The sequence below is a fragment of the Mirounga angustirostris genome, unplaced genomic scaffold (genome assembly GCF_029215605.1).
Source record: "Mirounga angustirostris isolate CCGP_5_RB_7025 unplaced genomic scaffold, mMirAng1.0.hap1 SCAF_16, whole genome shotgun sequence".
NCBI classification, from domain to species: Eukaryota; Metazoa; Chordata; class Mammalia; order Carnivora; family Phocidae; genus Mirounga; species Mirounga angustirostris.
The window spans coordinates 13,480,056-13,499,116 of record NW_026991724.1 but is presented as its reverse complement, the minus strand read 5'-3'; the positions used below and the strand labels follow the sequence as shown (position 1 = coordinate 13,499,116).

Here is a 19,061-nt window from a genome sequence, read left to right as displayed (position 1 = left end):
AAATGACCACAAATTTCGTGGCTTAAAACAACACAGATTTCTTGTCTTCCTGTTCTGAAGTTCAGAAGTCTAAAATCAACATATTGGCAGGGCTGGGTTCCTTCTCAAGGCTCTAGGGGAGAATCTGTTTCCTAAACTTTTCCAGCTTCTCAAGGCTGCCTGCATTTCTTGGCTCATGGCCCCTTCCTTAAATCACATCAACGACCACTTCTGCTGTTACATCTGCTGCTCTTCAGTATGATCTCCTGCCTCCCTCTTATAAGGATTCTTGTGATTACATTGAGCCCATCTGGGTAATCCAAGATAATCACCCCACTTCAAACCCCTTAATTTAATCTCATCTGCAAAGTCCTGTTTTCCATATATGGTAACATTCACAAGTTCCAGGAATTAGGATGTGGACATTTTAGCAGGGGCCGTTTTTTAGCAGAGAATTTGGCATTGGCCAGTTCTGCCACTTGCATGACTTAACATGACCCTCAAGTATGTTTCTTTTTTTAATTTTTTTTAAGATTTTTTTTTTTCTTAAATTTATTTGACAGAGAGAGAGACAGCGAGAGAGGGAACACAAGCAGGGGGAGTGGGAGAGGGAGAAGCAGGCTTCCCGCCGAGCAGGGAGCCCGATGCGGGGCTCGATCCCAGGACCCTGAGATCATGACCTGAGCCGAAGGCAGACACTAAACGACTGAGCCACTCAGGCGCCCCATGTTTCTTTTTTTTAAAAAAAATATTTTATTTATTTATTTGTCAGAGAGAGAGCATGCCAGGCGGAAGAAGAAGCAGGCTCCCTGCTGAGCGAGGAGCCCAATGTGGGACTCGATCCCAGGACCCTGGGACCATGACCAGAGCCGAGGCAGACGCGTAACCGACTGAGCCACCCAGGCGTCACAGGTAAGTTTTTTAACCTTTCTGAATCTCAATCTTTTTATCTGGGAAGTGGCATAAATAATACCCATCTCATAGGGTTGTGTTAAGATTAAATGCCTAAAAACTACACTGTGTCTGAACCATATGATTAGTTGAGTGAGTGAAAAGTTAATGAATTACTGTTTTTACAATTCAATGATGCAAGGGCATAGTCTCACCTTTTTGAGGACTTCTGGGTCTCTTGGAAAAGATAAACAGGTAAACAAATAATTATGACAGTGTGAGGCAATGTGACATACGCTATATTTGTCTCAGGCTCCAAGAATCCTCCATGCATGATTTCAATCAGTCTTCTATAGATAGTCACCTAACCTTGAGTTTTGAGGTGAAGGAAGGCAAAATACAGAAAGTTGTCTGAAGCTGTGGCTGAAGTGAAATGTCAGGTCCTAGAAGGTTGTGTGGTTTCTTTCTTTTTTTTTTTTTGGTGAGGTCATGTTTTTTCTAAGAAAAAAGGTAGTTCCTGGTCTTGAGATATTATATTAACTCTCTTGGCCTTAGGATTTATGCTTTTTAACAAGTTGGGGCTTGGAGGGCTTAGGACTGTATTGTATGGTAAAAGGAAAGACAATCGTGCAGGTCTGTAAGAGAAAGTTGAAAGTCCTTCTGTTCTTTTCTGCTCTCTTCCTCTTGCTACTGACCTTCACTCCTTCCATCCCCCATGTGAAAAGAGTGCTATCTGATTGAAAACATTCTAGGGTTCTAGTTGGGCCAAGTTGGCTAGAGACTCTAGAATCCCTGTGTGTGAAAATATGGGCACTCTGGGTGGGTACCATTCACGTGTCTCCACCATCCAAGCTGCTTGAGTGGTGAGGACCAAGTCCACTGTTTTCTTTCTGTGTATATCCTTTCTCTGTGTATTAGCTGGGTATCCCCTTTCCTCATCTTACTTGACCTTTCAGCAGCATGGGACACAAACTCTTCATTTGGCTTCTAGAACATTGCTTCCTTCTCTTTCTATTCATGTCCATTCCTTCTCAGCCATCTCTGCTGGGTCTTCCTCATTTTCCTGACTTAATTTTCAAATTTGCCAAAGCTCAGTCTTGGCTTCTTCCCTTTTCTGCCACCAACATCCCACCCTTATGGATTTAAATACTATTGCTGTATTGACGATGTTTGCATTAGTTTTCCACTGCTACTCTAACAAATGACTACAAATTTAGTGACTTCAAACAACACTGATTTATTATCTTACAGTTCTTTAGGTTAGAAGTTTGACATGGTCTTGCTGGGCTAAAACAACCTCTCACCAGGGCCACATTCGTTTCTGGAGGCTCAAGTAGACAATCCATTTCTTTGCCTTTTGCATCTTTTAGGGGCTTTCTACATGCTTTAGCTTGTGGTTTCCTTCCTGTGTCTTCAAAGCCATCAATGTCTTATCTCTTGGACCCTCTTCTTTCATCAGCTCTCTCTCTTTCACCATAGCCAAGAAGAGTTCTTGATCGTCACAGGCATTTCCCATCATGGTTGTCCTGCCTACTCAACCAGTGACCCATGGGAGGCTCCAGAGCCAGGAAAAGAAGAGTGACAGCGTTAGGAGGAGCGGCACAGTCTGTGGATTATACACAACTTCCTCACCGCTGGCAGTGACACTTCCCTTTATCTCTCAAACATATCAAAATGAATGAGAGGGCTAACCTCGAGTCCTCTTTAACTATGAAATTAAGCCAGTTATTCAAAAACTTAAATCTTTGGAACACTGCTAGCAAATAGTGTCAGGATATCATGGTCTTGAGCTACTGCTCTAATGGAATAATTTTAGTAAAAAAAAAGAAATAGGGGCACCTGGGTGGCTCAGTCGGTTAAGCGTCTGCCTTCGGCTCAGGTCATGATCCCCCAGTCGTCTCCCTGCTCGGCGGGAAGTCTGCTTCTCCCTCCGCCCCTGCTCCTGTGCTCTCTCTCTCTTGCCCACTATCTCTCTCAAATAAATAAATAAATAATATTTAAAAAAATTATAAAAAGGAAATGTCAAACAATGTCTACACACTTAGGCAGAATTATCCAGAGGCCTGACTCTTGCCAAAGCTGAAAAATCCCGTGGAAATCTCCAGCTTCGCACTTAATTACCACCTCCTTTGGCTGTTTCTCTTTTACTGCTTTTCTCTCCTCTTCCTGTGATTTTCCTTCTTGCTGCCAAACACACTTTCTCTTCCAGACATCATCTGTTTTCAGAATACATTTGCATTTCCTTTTTCCTTCCCAGCGTGTCCCTACTTTGGGGCCTGTATTTCCCCCTCATGGACTGCTTCTGTGTTACCACATGGACTGGTGGGAAGGAAAGCCGTGGCTTGTAGAATTGAAATATAACCAGGAACCCAACAGAGACATTTTTTCTGGACTTGGATATATGCTCTATGTTCCTGGTGCACTGCTGTCTTAAAAACCTTGGGGCACAGGGATTAGTTTGGAGTATGTCTTTAAAATATCTTTTGTTTGTTATAAAACTTCAAAGATTTCAAAGTGTAAAAAGGAGAAAGTGGAAGCCATTCTCTCCAACATCAGTAGCATTCCTCAGAAGGACATGAACTCCTTAGCCACACCTAGTGACCGCTTTGAACAGTTCTAGTCTTTATGCCATGTGTGTATCAAAATGTGAAATATGAATATATGAAATTTAAAACAAATTGGATCATGTTTTCATATCGATACACATAAAATTTCTCATTATATTTAACAAGTGGCATTCCAAAGTATGAATATGCCATGATTTATTTACCTGATCTGTTACTGATACATATTTTTTCAAATTTCTCATTATTACCAGTGCCTAACACATTTATCTTTATGCCTATGCAGCTATATTTGTAGGGTAGTTGGAATTGCTTCATCAAAGGGTATGTACATTTTAAACATTGGTAGATACTGTCCTAAACTTTATATGTAATCACTAATAGAAGCACAGCATTTTCTCCCCTCAGTTATCAGAGATTATAATGAGATGGATGATAATGATTTGTAAAGGATAAAGTATTTTGTAAGTTATTTTTTTAAAAAGATTTTATTTATTTATTTAATTGACAGAGAGAGAGAGAAAGACAGCGTGAGAGGGAACACAAGCAGGAGGAGTGGGAGGGGGAGGAAGCCTGATGTGGGGCATGATCCCAGGACCCTGGGATCATGACCTGAGCTGAAGGCAGTCACTTAACCAACTGAGCCACCCAGGCGCCCCTTTAGAAGTTATTTTTATTCTATTTATTTAACACTCACAGATACCCTAGAGGGAGATGATGATCTCCAATTTACAGATGAAGAAATGGGGGTTCATTGAGATTAAGTGATTTGCCCAAGGTAATACACTTGGAAGTGGCCTGGCTGAGCCCAAGTCCCTCTTATCTCCAAGCCTGAAATTCCTACACTTTGTCCCACACCACTTTGGCTTCACGCGGTAGAGCACCGAAACTTCCACTGTGATGGATGGACTGAGCGTAGGTGAGGGAGAGGGAGTGTGTTGTACTTGCACTTGTCAACTGGGACCGGAAGTTGGCTGGTGTGGTACACCCGTGGACATACAAACATTTCTCTCCCTGCCATTACTCCCTTAGTAATCTCATCTGGTCATGGCTTTAAATACCATCTGTATGGACGTCAGTGACTCCCAAACTTATATTTCAGTGTAGAACTCTCTCCTTACCATACCCTGTACCCAGCTCTGGTTCTTTCTCCCTCAGCCTGCTCTACCTGCAGCCTGCACCACTCAGTTTTAACTGCTGCACCCTTTTAGTTTTTCAGGCCCAGATCCCTGATTCCTCTTTCACACCCTCATTCACAGGGACTGTGACCAGGTTTGGAATTAAAATCCAGGCATGTCGTGTTCTAAAACACAGCTAGATTACGCTGCTTTATTCTAATCCTATTAGCCTGAAAGGTAATTCTGATCTGACTCTTGGAATTTGCACTCTAATTTAGGAGACCGTGGACTGAGTGAATGTTTGGAGATGAGATCAGATTCTCAATAAATTTATTTCTACTGGTTTTTAAGACTACAAAAATAGAAAGTCTGAGTGACATTTATTGAAAACATGACTTAATCTTAGCTGAGGAGCTCAGCGGGCCCAGACTTTGCAAGCACACATGTCCTCCCTTGATCAGTTAGTTCTTCCACGTCGCGTGCACATTGGTGGGGAGGCAGAAAATGGGGGCGAGTGAAGTCCCAGAAGTGAGCCTCTTGCTCTGCCCCTTTTTCTCTCCCTCGCGAAAGTATAGGATCAGATTGAAAATCTTTGATGGAAAGGCAGCTGATTTCGAGGGCTTACACAGGAGCTGAGGCAAAGCTGTGTATCTTCCTCAATGCACAAAGGAAGGCAAGCTCTTAAGTAAACAAAGGTGAAAAACTTAAATTATTGATCAGGAGGGGGATTTAACTTGTCAGGAGACATTTTTATTAATTTTAGCATATCCTCTTGGTACTTGTGTGTCTGTGTCTATGTTTGTGTATTGGAAGTTGTCACACTCAGAAACCAAAGGTTGAATAGTTAGTATATGTGCTCTTTTAATTATAATTCACTTGTCAACTGGGACCTCCCTAGCCTTAGGAAATTTAGGGAAACTTGATTCAAATCCTCAGTTTTCCAGCCTGGCTAGAGTTGGCCTGGACCAGAGGGCATCCTTGGAATGCTAACATCGGAAAGGTTCTGCATAGACCACTGCGCATTGGTTGCCCCAAGTTTGACTGAGTCAGGAGCCCTCGCCACACGTCAGGCTATTTCCAGGCTGCTTGTTTCTTCTGGCCACCACACCCCCCACCTTCCGCCTTGTGGCTTCTGTGTTCATGCTTTTCCAATTCCACCCCTGGTTGACCTGCACAAGGAGCTCAGTTCCTTTGTGGGTTTCCACAAAAGATTCACCTTGCACTATGCATTTAATAAAGTAAGCAACTCTCCCAAAGACTTAAGGGGTTGCGTATGTCCTGTCAAACAGCCGCAAACCATGTCTTTGGCTGCTTAGTGTCCTTCTTTCTTTCTCTTCCCTGCAACCTCTATTGCGGTCAGCAACTTTGATTTCTTTGTCTAATCCAGAGTATTTCTGCCTCTCAAGGTCCTTGGTGGCAGGGGTCCCACCATGAAATTTCTTAACAAAGGTGGGTTTCATCTAAGAGAAAATCTTAATCCAGCTATGTAGAGAATAAAATCGTGTCTATTACATTACATAACGAATATTTTGTACAAACATGGATGAAAATTTTTGACTTGGTTTGGAAAATATTAAGCTGTCTTCTTTCTGTCTCTCTCCCAAGATCTTACAAGGTATAAGTCCACCCCCAATTACACATTTTTTGTTCTTTTCTCCTGGAGTTTATCAGGAAGGGCTAAACTAAGGACAGAGCTTAACTGTCTTCTTGTTTTAGGGACATCATGGAATTTTACTCGGAGTTACGTGGCTTGATGCATTAGCAAACCCCTCAGGATACTGGCTTTGCAAGGGGAATTGTGTCTGCATCTTAAAAATCAAGTGATGCATTTTTCCTAATGGGAAGCATTAAAGATTCAAGTCTGATTTAGACCAGACACCATAATAATGAGAAATTTGTCAAAGCCATTTATCAAGAAAGAACTAGAGGGAGGTCAGGTCAGATGGATGAGACTGGGTGACCTAGAGCCTCTGAATAAGGATCCTTTCTGTTCCTCTTGGACTGGGCACATCTGAACAAGGGTGGGAGCCTGTTTGGGGTGGAGGTCAGAAGTCTCACCTGGCTTTCATTTTTTCTTACTCAACATGTCTGGACTCAGGGAGAGTCAAGGAATATTATTTATAGGGAAGTTGGCCAAGAGAAGAGGGAGGCATGGGGAAAAGCATACATGAGAATAGAAGGTAGGTCAAGAGAGTATAAAATGTTTAGAAGCTTCCAGAAATCTCTCTGTGCCCCCATTGAAAAGTTGTGCCTTGGTCACCAGAGAAGAAGAAGAAGAATGGCTAACATTTATTGCATACTTACTCTATACCAGACACAGTGTTTAATGTATACATGAAAAGGTGTTCAGCTTTATTAAGTCACCAGAGGAATACAAATTGAAGCTACAAGGTGATAATGCTACAAACCCATTAGAATGGTGAAAATGAAAACATTAAAAAATGCCCAGTGTTGGTGAGGATATGGAGCAACTGAACTCTCATACACTGCTTGTAGGGATTTAAATCAGAACAGCCACTTTGGAAAACGTGTTGGTGGGGTCTCTTAAAGCTGATACCCTCTGACTGAGAAATTCTACTTGACCCAGAAATTGTCTACATAGTTTTACATATATTTATGCATACATATTTTACATATATTTCTGTATAAGAAATTTCAAAGCAGGACTACTTGTCAAAGCCCCAAACTGGAAACAACAGAAATCTCCATCGCGAGTAAAACGGATAAATAAAGCATAGAATATTCACAGAATGTACTACTGTATAGCAATCTGGGCGAAGAAACTCCCAACTATGTGCAACACTGGATGAATCTCATTTACTCAACAGTAACTTGATGAGGTAGCTTTTATTCTTACTCTCATTTTGCAGCTGAGGAAAGTGAGGGCAGAGAGGGCATGTTACTGCTGGAGCCCACAAAACTAGGTAGTGAAGGAGTTGGGATTCCAACCCCGGCATTTGAGTCCCATCCTTTGGCCACTGTGTCCCGCTACCCCAAGCCTCTGGCACACACAGCAGGCATTTCGTGTGCGTGCTGCTTTGGTGTAACACGCCCGGAGGCGCGCGTTGCAGCTGGTACCGGCTGGTCCCTGCTCAGTTTGATCACCACGTGCCAGGCTGTATACAAGTGCTTCACCTGGAATATAACGTTTAATCCTCACAACAGCCCTTTGTAGTGGGTCCTGTTGCGCCTGTTTTTACAAAAGGAGAAACGGATAGGGAGGTCTTATCACTAGCATGTGATGGAGCCAGGGTTCAAAGCCAAGTCTGTGTGCTGCAGAGTCTGGGCCCTTTACCATCCCACACATGCCTCTCTGTCCCAACCAGCGCAGCGAAGCCGCAGGGCCAGAGCGCAGCACGACCTGCTGCTCCTGGTCACAGAACTTGAGTTCTTTGAGCTGTATCAGTTGACGAAAGCGATGAGAACTTGAGACCAAACCTCTCAGGGTTCATGAGGTCAGCTGGTTTCCGAGCAAAGTATCTGCCATAGATCGTTTTCACCTACTTTCAAGGGAAGAAGAAGCCTGCATCTCCACAGCCTTGGCCACATCTTTCTGGAAACAAGTAAGATAATTGGTAATCTCTGCAGTGTTTGAAGCAATGCCCACGTGCCCCCAGGCAGGCTATGAGCATGGCCCCCGTCTAACAGCCGGAGCTGAGAGAACTTGTACGGGGCAGAAGGGAGAGTTTCTTAGCAGATGGTGCAGCTGCGCATGGAATTCCCCAGTGCACACTGAAATGGGCATGGGCCTGTACCCCAGGGTTCTCTAATGAGAGGAGGCCTGGACACTGACGCCCTCTAGCCTCTGGCTGCTCAAGAAACAGATGTGAGGCCTTACTGCATTGCCAAGAGCAGAAGACTCTGGGGACTCAAGGTTCTTTTGCTTGACTATATTGGAGGCATGAGAAGAGAGGAGAGATGAGGCATTTTAAAATATTTCCTCTCAATTATAGTGTGTTGGTATCTCCAACCTGAATCATTATAATGGCCTCGTACCTGGTGTCCCTAACTCTGGCCTTTCTACTTCCTGATTGACCTAAGTCCATTCTCAAAGCCCTGGCTTCCACTTCCCCAAGTACACCGTACTGTTGACTCTCACCATGTCTTTGCAAATGCTGAATACTCCCTCTTTGCACGACAGGAGACAACTTATCCTTGATGGCCCGCTTCAAAGCTGTCTCCTTGGCCTTGCCCTCCCTGACCATGTATCGAAGGGGAATTAATTGTCTCCTCCTCAGCATTCCCAAAACATTTTTTTCTCTTTTAAATATAATATCCTTGCTCTAATAGATACTGGAATTATTTGCAATCCTATCTCTAGAGTAGACTGTGAGCTTCCTATGGGCAGGAGCTGTGGTGTATTAATCACATCCCTAGCAGCTAACAGTACTCAGCTTGTGTAGGTGCTGAAGATACAGTTGTTGGATGAAATCCAAAAGCACAGAGGTTTAAGGTATAAGATCATAGTTTCTTTGCAACCCCAATGTAGCATTGACCAAAAAGATGCTTTTCTTAGGCCAGTTTTCCTCTCTGTTATTGCATTACTTTCTCATATGGGCCCCTTCTTGTCATTTCAACATGAGTACCAGAAACTCTAGCTTTTAAGGGCAGGTAATGAGTTGCTTTCCCGCACCCTAGCATTCTCATTTGAGTGGGTGGCGGGATGGTGATGGGCTTCTCAGTGATGTGATCTAACATGTAATGGAGTATTTGTGCTTGGGGCACAAGAACTTACTTATTTTCTGTGCTCTGCCCTTCCCAGCTCTCATGATGGGTTAGCAGGTATCAAAAGCTTTAATAAGCAGATTTCTAAAAGTTTGATTTTACTTTTTAGAACAGTTGACTAAAGTTTATCATGTATTCAGATTTCCTTAGCTTTTACCTAACGTCCTCTTCTGTTCCAGGATCCCATCCAGGATAAGACATTACATTTAGTTTTCATGTTGACTTAGGTTTCTCTCCGCTGTGACAGTTTCTCAGACTTTCCCTGTTTTGGATCACCTTGACAGTTTTGAGAAGTGCTGGTCATATAGACTGTAGGATGTCCCTCTATTAGAATCTGTCTGATGTTTTCCTCCTGATTAGAATGGGGTTACAGTTTTGGGGGAGGAAGATCACAGGTAAGGTGTCATTTTCATCATGTCATGTCAAGAGTATAAGCCAACTTTAAAAAACGTCAGCATGTAATAACTCTTCGCTCTCCTCAATTTTGTGTTCCCGTCTGTATTTCATATCCCAGTTGATATCATCACACACACAGTCATGAAGGCTACAGATTGCGTCTGCTCTTTCTTCTCCATCTTCCATCCAACTAGCCATACTTATCAGTTACTAAGATACCAGTGCCCTGTTGCTTTGTAATTTTTTCCCATCTCATTTATTCTGCTTCTGGTTAACTCTGTTATTTTTTCCATAAATTGTTACCCTAGCCCCCTACCTGGTCTCTCTGATTTAATTCCTCCTCATACTCTCGGTGAACTCTTGGTCTAACATCAGCTCTGCCTTCATTAATCCCAGAATGGCTCCCCATCACATATGGAAAAATATTTATATTTGTTAGTGTGGAATTCAAGGCTCACCTAGTGCTAACTCCAAATAACCTCATTTGCCATGGTAAATATTAGTTCCCTTACTCTTACAGTTAATGGCTTTTGGGAATTTATTTATCTCAAAAATAATTAAATGTTTTCTAAAATTAATTTTCCCCCCATTAGAGTAAATGAAATGAGATTGTGTGTGTGTGTGTGTGTGTGTGTCTGACGGGTATACCACACTGGTGATGTGTACCTCTCCAGGCCACAACTTCTTCTGGGAAAAAGAGCTACACATGGCTTAAAGTCTGATATGAACAGGATGGGATGCCTATCAAAAGTCATCGCCCTCAAATTTCAAAGTCATAACCATCTCTACAGGGTCACACGCGTGCTCAACAAAACCTCTACCTGTTTTCCTTCCTCAGGGGCTAGAACTACAACCTCCATTCTCCCACATTCTCTGTGGGTCTGGAGTCCTGGCCCAACTTAGCTGGCTCCGGGTTTCCCACAGGGCCACACTTTCTAGAATTCACTGGCTAAACCTCACCTGCTTCAAACTTCTATAACTCAGTGAGCTTTTGTCACACTCCAGGAGTGGTGTTTAAATGAACATTAAATTCCTTCATTGTGCTTGAGTGTCTGTCCAGAATTTTAATGAGCAAAAGAAATTGGCTTTCAAATTCCATCTACCAATTATTCATGTAAGTCCGTGATCTTCATTATTAAAGTTTAGAAGTGCACGAGGAATTTGTGAAAGTCTCTTAGGTGCCTGCTGAAGAATGCATAAGCAGTCTAGACCAGGGACCATTTTTTATGCCCAGCACTAGATGAAGAGAAAGGCTAACGGGTGGAAAACAAGAGTGGAGAGAGTGGGAACCATGGGTCCAGGAGTGCTCACAGGAAAGATTTTGGAGAAGTTATTGAATTAATTAATCAGGAAGATTAATGCTCTCTTTGAATGCTTATAAATATTGAGCTGTTAGCAGCTCAGCAAAGCTGTGTTATGGGAAAAGGCAGAGACTGCAGAAATAGTCACACCGATTCAGAAACTATTTTCATTTTCTGAGCTCCTAAACGATGAAATTATTTTCTGAGAGTGGAATAAGAGCCGTTACTCTGGGATGGAAGAAGTCCACAGATCATCTGATAAAAGCAGCATCTGTAACCAAACCACTGATATTTTCACACTCTTTGGGAATTCCATTTATCCAGTGTAGAACACTTCCATTTTACATGACTCGGGATAACTCTGTGTTGCCTGCAGCAGAAATAAAGACTGTTTATTAAGGGTTTAGGTGGCAAGATGCAGGCACTGACAGACCAAGACAGTTGGTCAGAAATAGGAAGAACACATGGACGGAACATGTCATGTAATTCCACTATATCCATGTGGACTTAGAAACATACACACTCACTATCCACCCATGTATATGTCAGCCATGTTCCTCCACTAGGCTCCCAATTTTCTCTCATTAATGCTAACAGTATTTTGAAATACTCACTTTTGGTCTATTATCCATGTTGTGTATACTTTTATTAGTGCAGGTAAGCAATACTTGATTTAATAAATGGTTGACGATATTGCTGCTACCCGATTTTAATTTTTATTTCTCCTTCTCCCCCCCTTCCTACAGGGGGGATTATTTTTCTTAAATCCTAACATAATTTTAGATTTTACCTTGTGCTTCATTGCCTATCAAAAGTCATCGCCCTCAAATTTCAAAGTCATAACCATCTCTACAGGGTCAGCAACTGGGACCTGATCATATCAGGGTCATCCCTGGCTGTCATGAACCCCTCTGATATGTCCATCTGCTTTTCTAATGAGGCCAGGGGCCTGAGGACTCTCCAAAGCCTCAGGCTTGGTCTAATGGGAAGATGAGGGCAATGGAAAGCTTTTAAATTTGCTTTCTTATTTACTTCTAATATTCAATCTGGTCAGCTTATGAAAGACCACTAGCTCAGTGTCTGCCTCCTTCTGGCCCCTTCCCATGGCATTATTGTAGAGGCTCTACCTTTTATGTTTAGTCTGACTGGAAAATAAACAACTGAAAATTTTCTTCTCTTTGTCCCTGGTATCTGACACAGCTGATACAGTCTTGAATATCTAGGTATCTGAGAAATACGTGTTTAAATGAATGAATGGGTGAGTTCTTATATATTCGTCTCCATTTCTGTTACAGGATATTATGGTCATCAGAGCAGAATTTTTATATGGACTCAAACATTTTCTTTTTTGGGGGGGAGGAGAGGACAGGCAGAGGGAGAATCTTAAACAGGCTCCACGCCCAACATGGAGCCCGACCCTGGGCTCAATCTTATGACCCTGAGATCATGATCTGAGCCAAAATCAAGAGGCGGACGCTTAACCGACTGAGCCACCCAGTCACCCCCAAACATTTCTTTCTTCTCTTCTAGGTCATCTAGTCATTTCACATGTCCTTCCTCATTTTGCCAGAAAGAGAATCTGAGACTTGTCTCATCTTCCCCATTTTCTCCTCTGTGCAGTTCCTGGCTTTGTCACTCTCCAGTCTTTCATTCCAAAGCACCTAAGATTACATTTTATCTCAGAATTTGCCGTCTTCACTATGGCTAAGCCCTGATGAGCTGTTTACAGGGATGTGGTATGCAGCCCCATATCTGGAAGCTTCATCCCTGCTTTCCCTCTGCTCTCTAGGGCTCTGTTGGTTCCCATTGGCATCCCCAGTGCCTGGCATGGAAGAAGCACTCATGAATAGCTGTTGGATACGTTAAAGTTTCAGTGCCCCCCCCTCACCCGCACCGTGACTGGCACGATCTGTTCTAAAGCAAGGACTCTGTACACTGTTTGAAGAATCCATCAAAGCACATTAATAAGTGAGTCAAAATTTTACTGGTCCTTCAATGGTCCCTTCAAGTTTAACCTCATCTGAAGCTTTCTTGACAACTCCAGCCAACCAGTATTTCCCTTCTTAACCATTCTTGTATTAGAGAATCTTTTTATAGATTAATACAGTGCTATTTATTTTGTGATGTCTTGCATATTTTTGTGTTTATGTGCCCCATCTCCCCTTGATTGCAAACTTCATCCGGGGCTAATTTTTGTGGGGTTTGAAGCTTGTACAGTTTTGGAAGCCCTTTAGTACAAATACAAACTCAATACAAAAGTGAATTTTTTGGGGGGATGAGTTGTAACAAACTATAAATTAAAAAAAAACTGATGAGTACCACACACATCACAAAATAAAAAAATAAGATTTTTATTCATTAGCTGCCTGCCACATTTTTATGATGATTTTCTTCTATACTCTTGTCTGCCTAATCTTTGATTGCCTCTCCATATAACAATGATTTTGTAGTATCATTTTCTAGAGAAAATAGATAGTTCAGTCTTTTCTCTAGGATGGTTGGTATAAATTGGTGTTTTTAATTATTGCTAGTTTCATGTATATCTTTGTGTGCTACCTCACACACAGACCTCTTCACTCTTTGTAATTCTCCTACACCTGTGGGCCATACAAATACAGGAACTCTATTTTGTGAGATTTTCATCAAAAAGGGGAAGAAAGCATAAGTGCATCTGTAATTGTATACACTGCTTTATCAAGTATTTGCCTAACAGGAGACAATTTTGATTTTGCCTGCATATTGACAAGAATGAAAGCCTCTGCTTAAAACCATACACACCTGATGATTGGCAGAGTTTTTCACAGATGAGCTCTCGGTCCATCCCTTTGAAACTATAGTTCTTCTCAACCACATGCTTTTGGTTCCATATGACACTTTCATATCATGAATCAGTCCCTGATCCTGGGTGTTCACATCCACTACCACTTAAATTATGACTCATAGCTGCCAGACACAGCCAAGTGTCTGGTGTCTCCTCATGACAAGTGTCTCTGGGTCTTCTCTTGACAGTTAATCCCAGGCAGTGCGGTCCTGTTGGCAGTTCTCGGTTTGCATTTTTAGGAAGTCCAAAACAGAATCAACTCTGCTTTTAAATTCTCTTCCAACCCAGACATAGTCTATATTGACTAATCCTCAGGACATGAGAAAAGATATATTTCCCCCCTACAAGCAAGACAGTGGGTAATTAAACATGGTGCTGGCAGTTTTTATTCCTAGGCCCTGTAAGAACATTATAATTAGTCTTCTAATTGTTGAGCTGAGTCTGATGTCCTAGCAGGAGAAGTCAAGCTCCTCAAATTGAATAAACAGAAATCGCTCACAGCAAAGGGGCAGGCACAGAAGATGGAGTGTACATAGAATTAGATGAGGAAACAGGGTGACATCATCTTGGGGAAGACCTTAGACTCAGGCCAGACAGACCTAAGCCCTGTCACATACTGCCCGGGTGATTTGGGGCAAGTCACTCGTGCTCTTGGAGCCTTAGCATCTCATCTGTGAAATGAAGAGAATAACCCCATGGGCTTCTGAGGATCCATATGTGCAAAGCACTCTGTAGAGAAGCAAAGGGTAAGCACTTCAGAAATGTTAGGTACCATTTCTTCGAACATTTCTTTCTCTTCTAGGTCTATCTAGATGTCTGGCTATCTAATATCTGGTTATTTTAGCCTTTTTCCAGAATCCAGCCTCTTCAGCTGTTTTTCAAAACCAACTATTTTTTTTTTTTTGACAACAGGGTTCAGAGCTAAGTCATTTTCTGCCTATAATGCCTAAAAGCAGTGTTTTGGAAATAATAACCCCTCCCATTCATTTAGCAATGTACTATTTATCAAGTGTTTTTCTTTGCTGTATACTCGGTCTTCAAAATGACCCTCTCTCTAACGGTGGCGTCACTGAGCTCGCCACGCCCCTCCCTTCTCGTGCCCCTCGCCACATCGGTGCCTAGCAAGGCCATCACACTAGCGGCTCCTCCCCTGTAGATGCTTGGCTGTCCCTGCGCTCATTCAGATCTCACCCCTGGGGTCACCTTTCACAGGGGCCTCTGGCTCAGCCCCTCAGCCGTTCTCCATCATAGCATCCTACTTTACTATTTCATAGCACTTTTCACATCTGGTATTTTATTTGTTTTTGATCCAAATTCGCATGGTACAACATGGGCCTTATGAAAGCAGAGATGTTTTCCTCTGTTTCCTTAGGGCATGTGTTCTCAGTTGGTGATATCATCCCCAAGGGGCAAAAACTGGTTCTTAAGGGGGCAAAAAACCCCTCAAGTCTCACTTTTTAATGTATAGAACACAAATTTATATATAGTATATAGACCGATATGCAGTGTATACATGATATTAAAATTTGGGAGGCATAATTAGAACTGAGTGTCTAAAAAGTCTCCTTAGGGGAGCAATAATGAAAAAAAAAAAGGTTGAGAACACTGCTTTACAGAATAGAACACTTCTGAGCACAGAATAGGCTTACAAATAATATTTTTTGAATGTCTGAATCGTGCTTTTTAGTAGCTGCAGACACTGAGGTTGGGAGAGGTGATGGATGGTAGAACTAAGCCTCCAACCTAGATTTACCAGCTCTTGTGCTTTTTATTCCAAACTAACCAGTCAGTACCCAATATATGCTTTTTGAGTTGACTTGAACATATTAGACATTTTCACAAGAGGAATCAAAATGAGCTTATGTTTTCTAAGTGACACAATCAGTGGTCTCACCCATTCTATTCAGGAATGTCCCACTAGTCTTCTTCTCTGGGGGCATTCGTGATGCGTTCTACATGGCTCATCTTTGAAATGGGACTCAGTGCCATCTCCTGCTCATGGAAAATAAGAATAAAAAGGTGGACAATATTTGTGGTGTCTTAGTAATTGCTTCACTGTATCTGTGGGCCAAAAGAAATAGCCAGCTCTTCCATTTATTAAGTAATCAGGTCCCAGATAGGTTAATGAGCACACATGTCCTAGCAAAGTCATGCCTGTTGATCACTGCACACCTTCGCAGACCTTGGAAGCATATCACACACCACAACTGTCCTCATTTCTGTACCACACTGATTTTCAAGTGGTGCTTGTTTTCATCCCAGCAGTTATTGGAAACCCTGCTTTGATGTGATGTGGTCATTGGAAACAGTATAGTAATCTAGTGTTGAAACTGTGGGCTTATCTCAAGCTACCAGTTTCCCCACAGATATTGCTGTGATTCCTGTGAAAATGTAAAATATCCAGAGACACCCCTCTGAATTCACTGTGGTACCCTGAGTGCCTCAGCACACACTTTGAGAACTGTGGTCTAGACCAAGGCAAGATATGAAGCCAGCTTGAGGCGGATTAGTGGCCAAAGAATTGGAAAGAAGGGGGAAAATTTGAATATGTGTAGAAGTGAAAAATTTGGACCAGGGAAAACTGGTCCAAAAATGGTGAAGGAACAGGGTGTGGGGATGGAGGAAAGAGGTCTGAAAAATGAAATTTGGGACCTGGATGATTGGAGAACTCCCATGTGGTAGATGGCTTTAAGGACTCACTTTTTTTTTTTTTTTAAGATTTTATTTATTTGAGAGAGAGCGAGAGCGAGAGCAGGGAAACAAGTAGGGGGAATGGGAGGAGAAGCAGGCCTCCCGCCGGGTAGGGAGCCCCATGTGGGGCTTAATCCCAGGACCTTGGGATCATGACCTGAGCCGAAGGCAGACGCTTAACAACTGAGCCACCCAGGCGCCCGCATTGATCACATATTATTCTAAAAGTTTTATACACATTGATCTCTACAGCTCTTTACAATGGTGAATCCATGATTTCTGGGTATTTGCCCCCTAAGTTCTCGACCATGGCCCTCCTCTGCATGGGTCCCATGGGCCAGGATTGCTGAGGTAGGCTGGGTGGCTTGAGGCCCCAGTGTAACAGGCCTACTTAACCACTCTGAAGTCAAAGGAAGGCTCAGTCTTCACTGCTCATTGACCCAATTACTTGCTCACACCTTAGAAAGAATAGTACAAGTGTGAGGTTCCGTAGGGGTGAGGCAGATCTAGAATAGAGACAGTCTTCATCCTTCCTGTTGAAGGCAAATAAACGTAAGTTAATAAAGATCCCCAAATGTGATCTACTTATGAATACCATAATTAGTTTTCAGTGGGATATCTATTTCTAGATGCATGGGTTTTTGTTTTTGTTTTGTTTTGCATTTGTTTTTCCCTGTGTTGCCTGCCCACCTGTCCATCTGGCACGAAGCACAAGCCAGGCTTTCATCACTATGCAGTAGTTGCAGATGGACCCTGAGGGAGCAGCAGTTCTCAGCAGCCCCAGAAAGGCCTCTGGGGGCTGGGGATTAAATGCTAGTCGTAGGTCTGGCTCTGAGGTGCTCTGTCTTTAGATAATCTGTTTTTCTCCCTGTGGTAATATGCACTCTAATCCTTAACTTTATACATCTTCTACTGCTCTGTACACTGCAGGAGTAACACATGTTCCTGCTTATATTTTTAGCCCATCTCATATTTCTTCTGTATCCCTTAAGTCAGACAAGCATGACTTGTGGGCTGCATCATAAAGCAACTTGACTTTTGTCTTCTAGTTTCTCTTTAAAATGTCTCCATGGGACAGATTGTTTCCCTGCCCGTGGCTGAACTCAGTCAGGTGCCAAGACTTTTATGGACCCTCTTAGGTGTCAAAATCCAGTCTCAGTACAGTTGTTAAAATGTTCTGTCCAAGATGATAATAAAAACTTTGAAAGTTGTGGCTTCCCTCCTTTTTAAGCTTGGGCTCCTGGAAGTAAGAACCCTCCGGCCAAGGAATGAAAGCAGGGTCACCTTCTTCTTTCCTGTTTCTTCTACTTGGGCTCGTCGCCAGCCTCCACACCTACGCCCCAAGTTGGGCAACTGTTTTCTGGCCCCACTGGGATTAGAGCATGAAGAGGGAGGAAAGAAGAAGGCAGTAAGAACATTGTTACTTGTCTGATACTGCTGTGATTAAGCGGAAACTTCCACCTGGGGGGCACTTTCCAGAGTCTTTCAGAAAGCTTATCCTCATCACCAGGCATCTGTACCCAACTGTTCTCTTGATGCGGCCAAATGCATCTCTCGTTTGCCTGGTGCTTTGCTTTTCCTTGGCCCCTAGGAACCTGACAGTATTCTCAGCTTCCCTGTGTTGAAGTCACTTTGTCCCACCAGATTTTCCTCTTAGAAAGGATCCAAAATGACCCTACACATCTTTCTTGAGCGGCCCATACCTGCTCTATAGAAAACCCTCAAGCATTGTTTACCTTGATACATCCTGGGGGAAGGGGGCAGGTTGTCCCCAACCAACCAATTCTTGCTTTGCTCTGCTGTCTGCTGACTAGTTCACCCATTTCTTGCCCTTTAGAACTTCAGGTGGGATTCAGACATAAGCCCCCTGATAGGTTAAACTCACTGGTGGTCCCTGCAAAGCCTCCCCCCCTTTTTTTTTTGACTGAAGGTTAGGAGATGGGGCTCACAGCTCAGTTCTCTTTGAAGAAATCCTCCCCAATCACCAACTCCTGACCCTTTTATTTCTCATGTGTGAAAGACTTAAGAGTTGTCTCACTTATTTTCTTTGTAAATTCTTTATCTAGTTCCTCTATTTGAAGTTTGCTATCTATCCTTCCTCAGTTGAGATGTCTATTTTATTTTTTTAAAGTTATTTATTTATTTATTTTAAGTGATCGCTACACCCAACGTGGGGCTCAAACTCATGATCAAGAGTCACATGCTCTTTCAGCTGAGTCACCTGGGCGCCCCCTGAAATGTCTTTAATATCTGTGATAAGATATCACTTGTAGGGCGCCCGGGTGGCTCAGACGGTTGAGCGTCTGCCTTCGGCTCAGGTCATGATCCCGGGGTCCTTGGATCAAGTCCTGCATCGGGCTCCCTGCTCCTTGGGAGCCTGCTTCTCCCTCTGCTTCTCTCTCTCTCTCTGTCTCTCATGAATAAATAAATAAAATCTTAAAAAAAAAAAAAATCTTAAAAAAAAAAAAAAGATATCACTTGTTTATTCAACTAGCATTCAGCTCCCACTAAACCAGTGCTGTAAACAGAAATATAATGCAGACCACATACATAATTTAACATTTTCTAGCAATTA

At 42.7% G+C, this 19,061-nt stretch overlaps 1 protein-coding gene across 1 annotated transcript in view; it reads left to right on the top strand.

Annotated features, from left to right (window-relative positions):
• Window positions 1–757: 757 nt before the first annotated feature.
• The window catches only part of HYDIN (HYDIN axonemal central pair apparatus protein), a 358,851-nt gene continuing 340,547 nt past the window's right edge, over window positions 758–19,061 (top strand). Inside the window, exon 1 of the mRNA XM_045890776.3 lies at window positions 758–891. The gene's annotated coding sequence lies outside the window, so the exon portion shown is untranslated. The remainder of the gene's footprint in view (window positions 892–19,061) is intronic.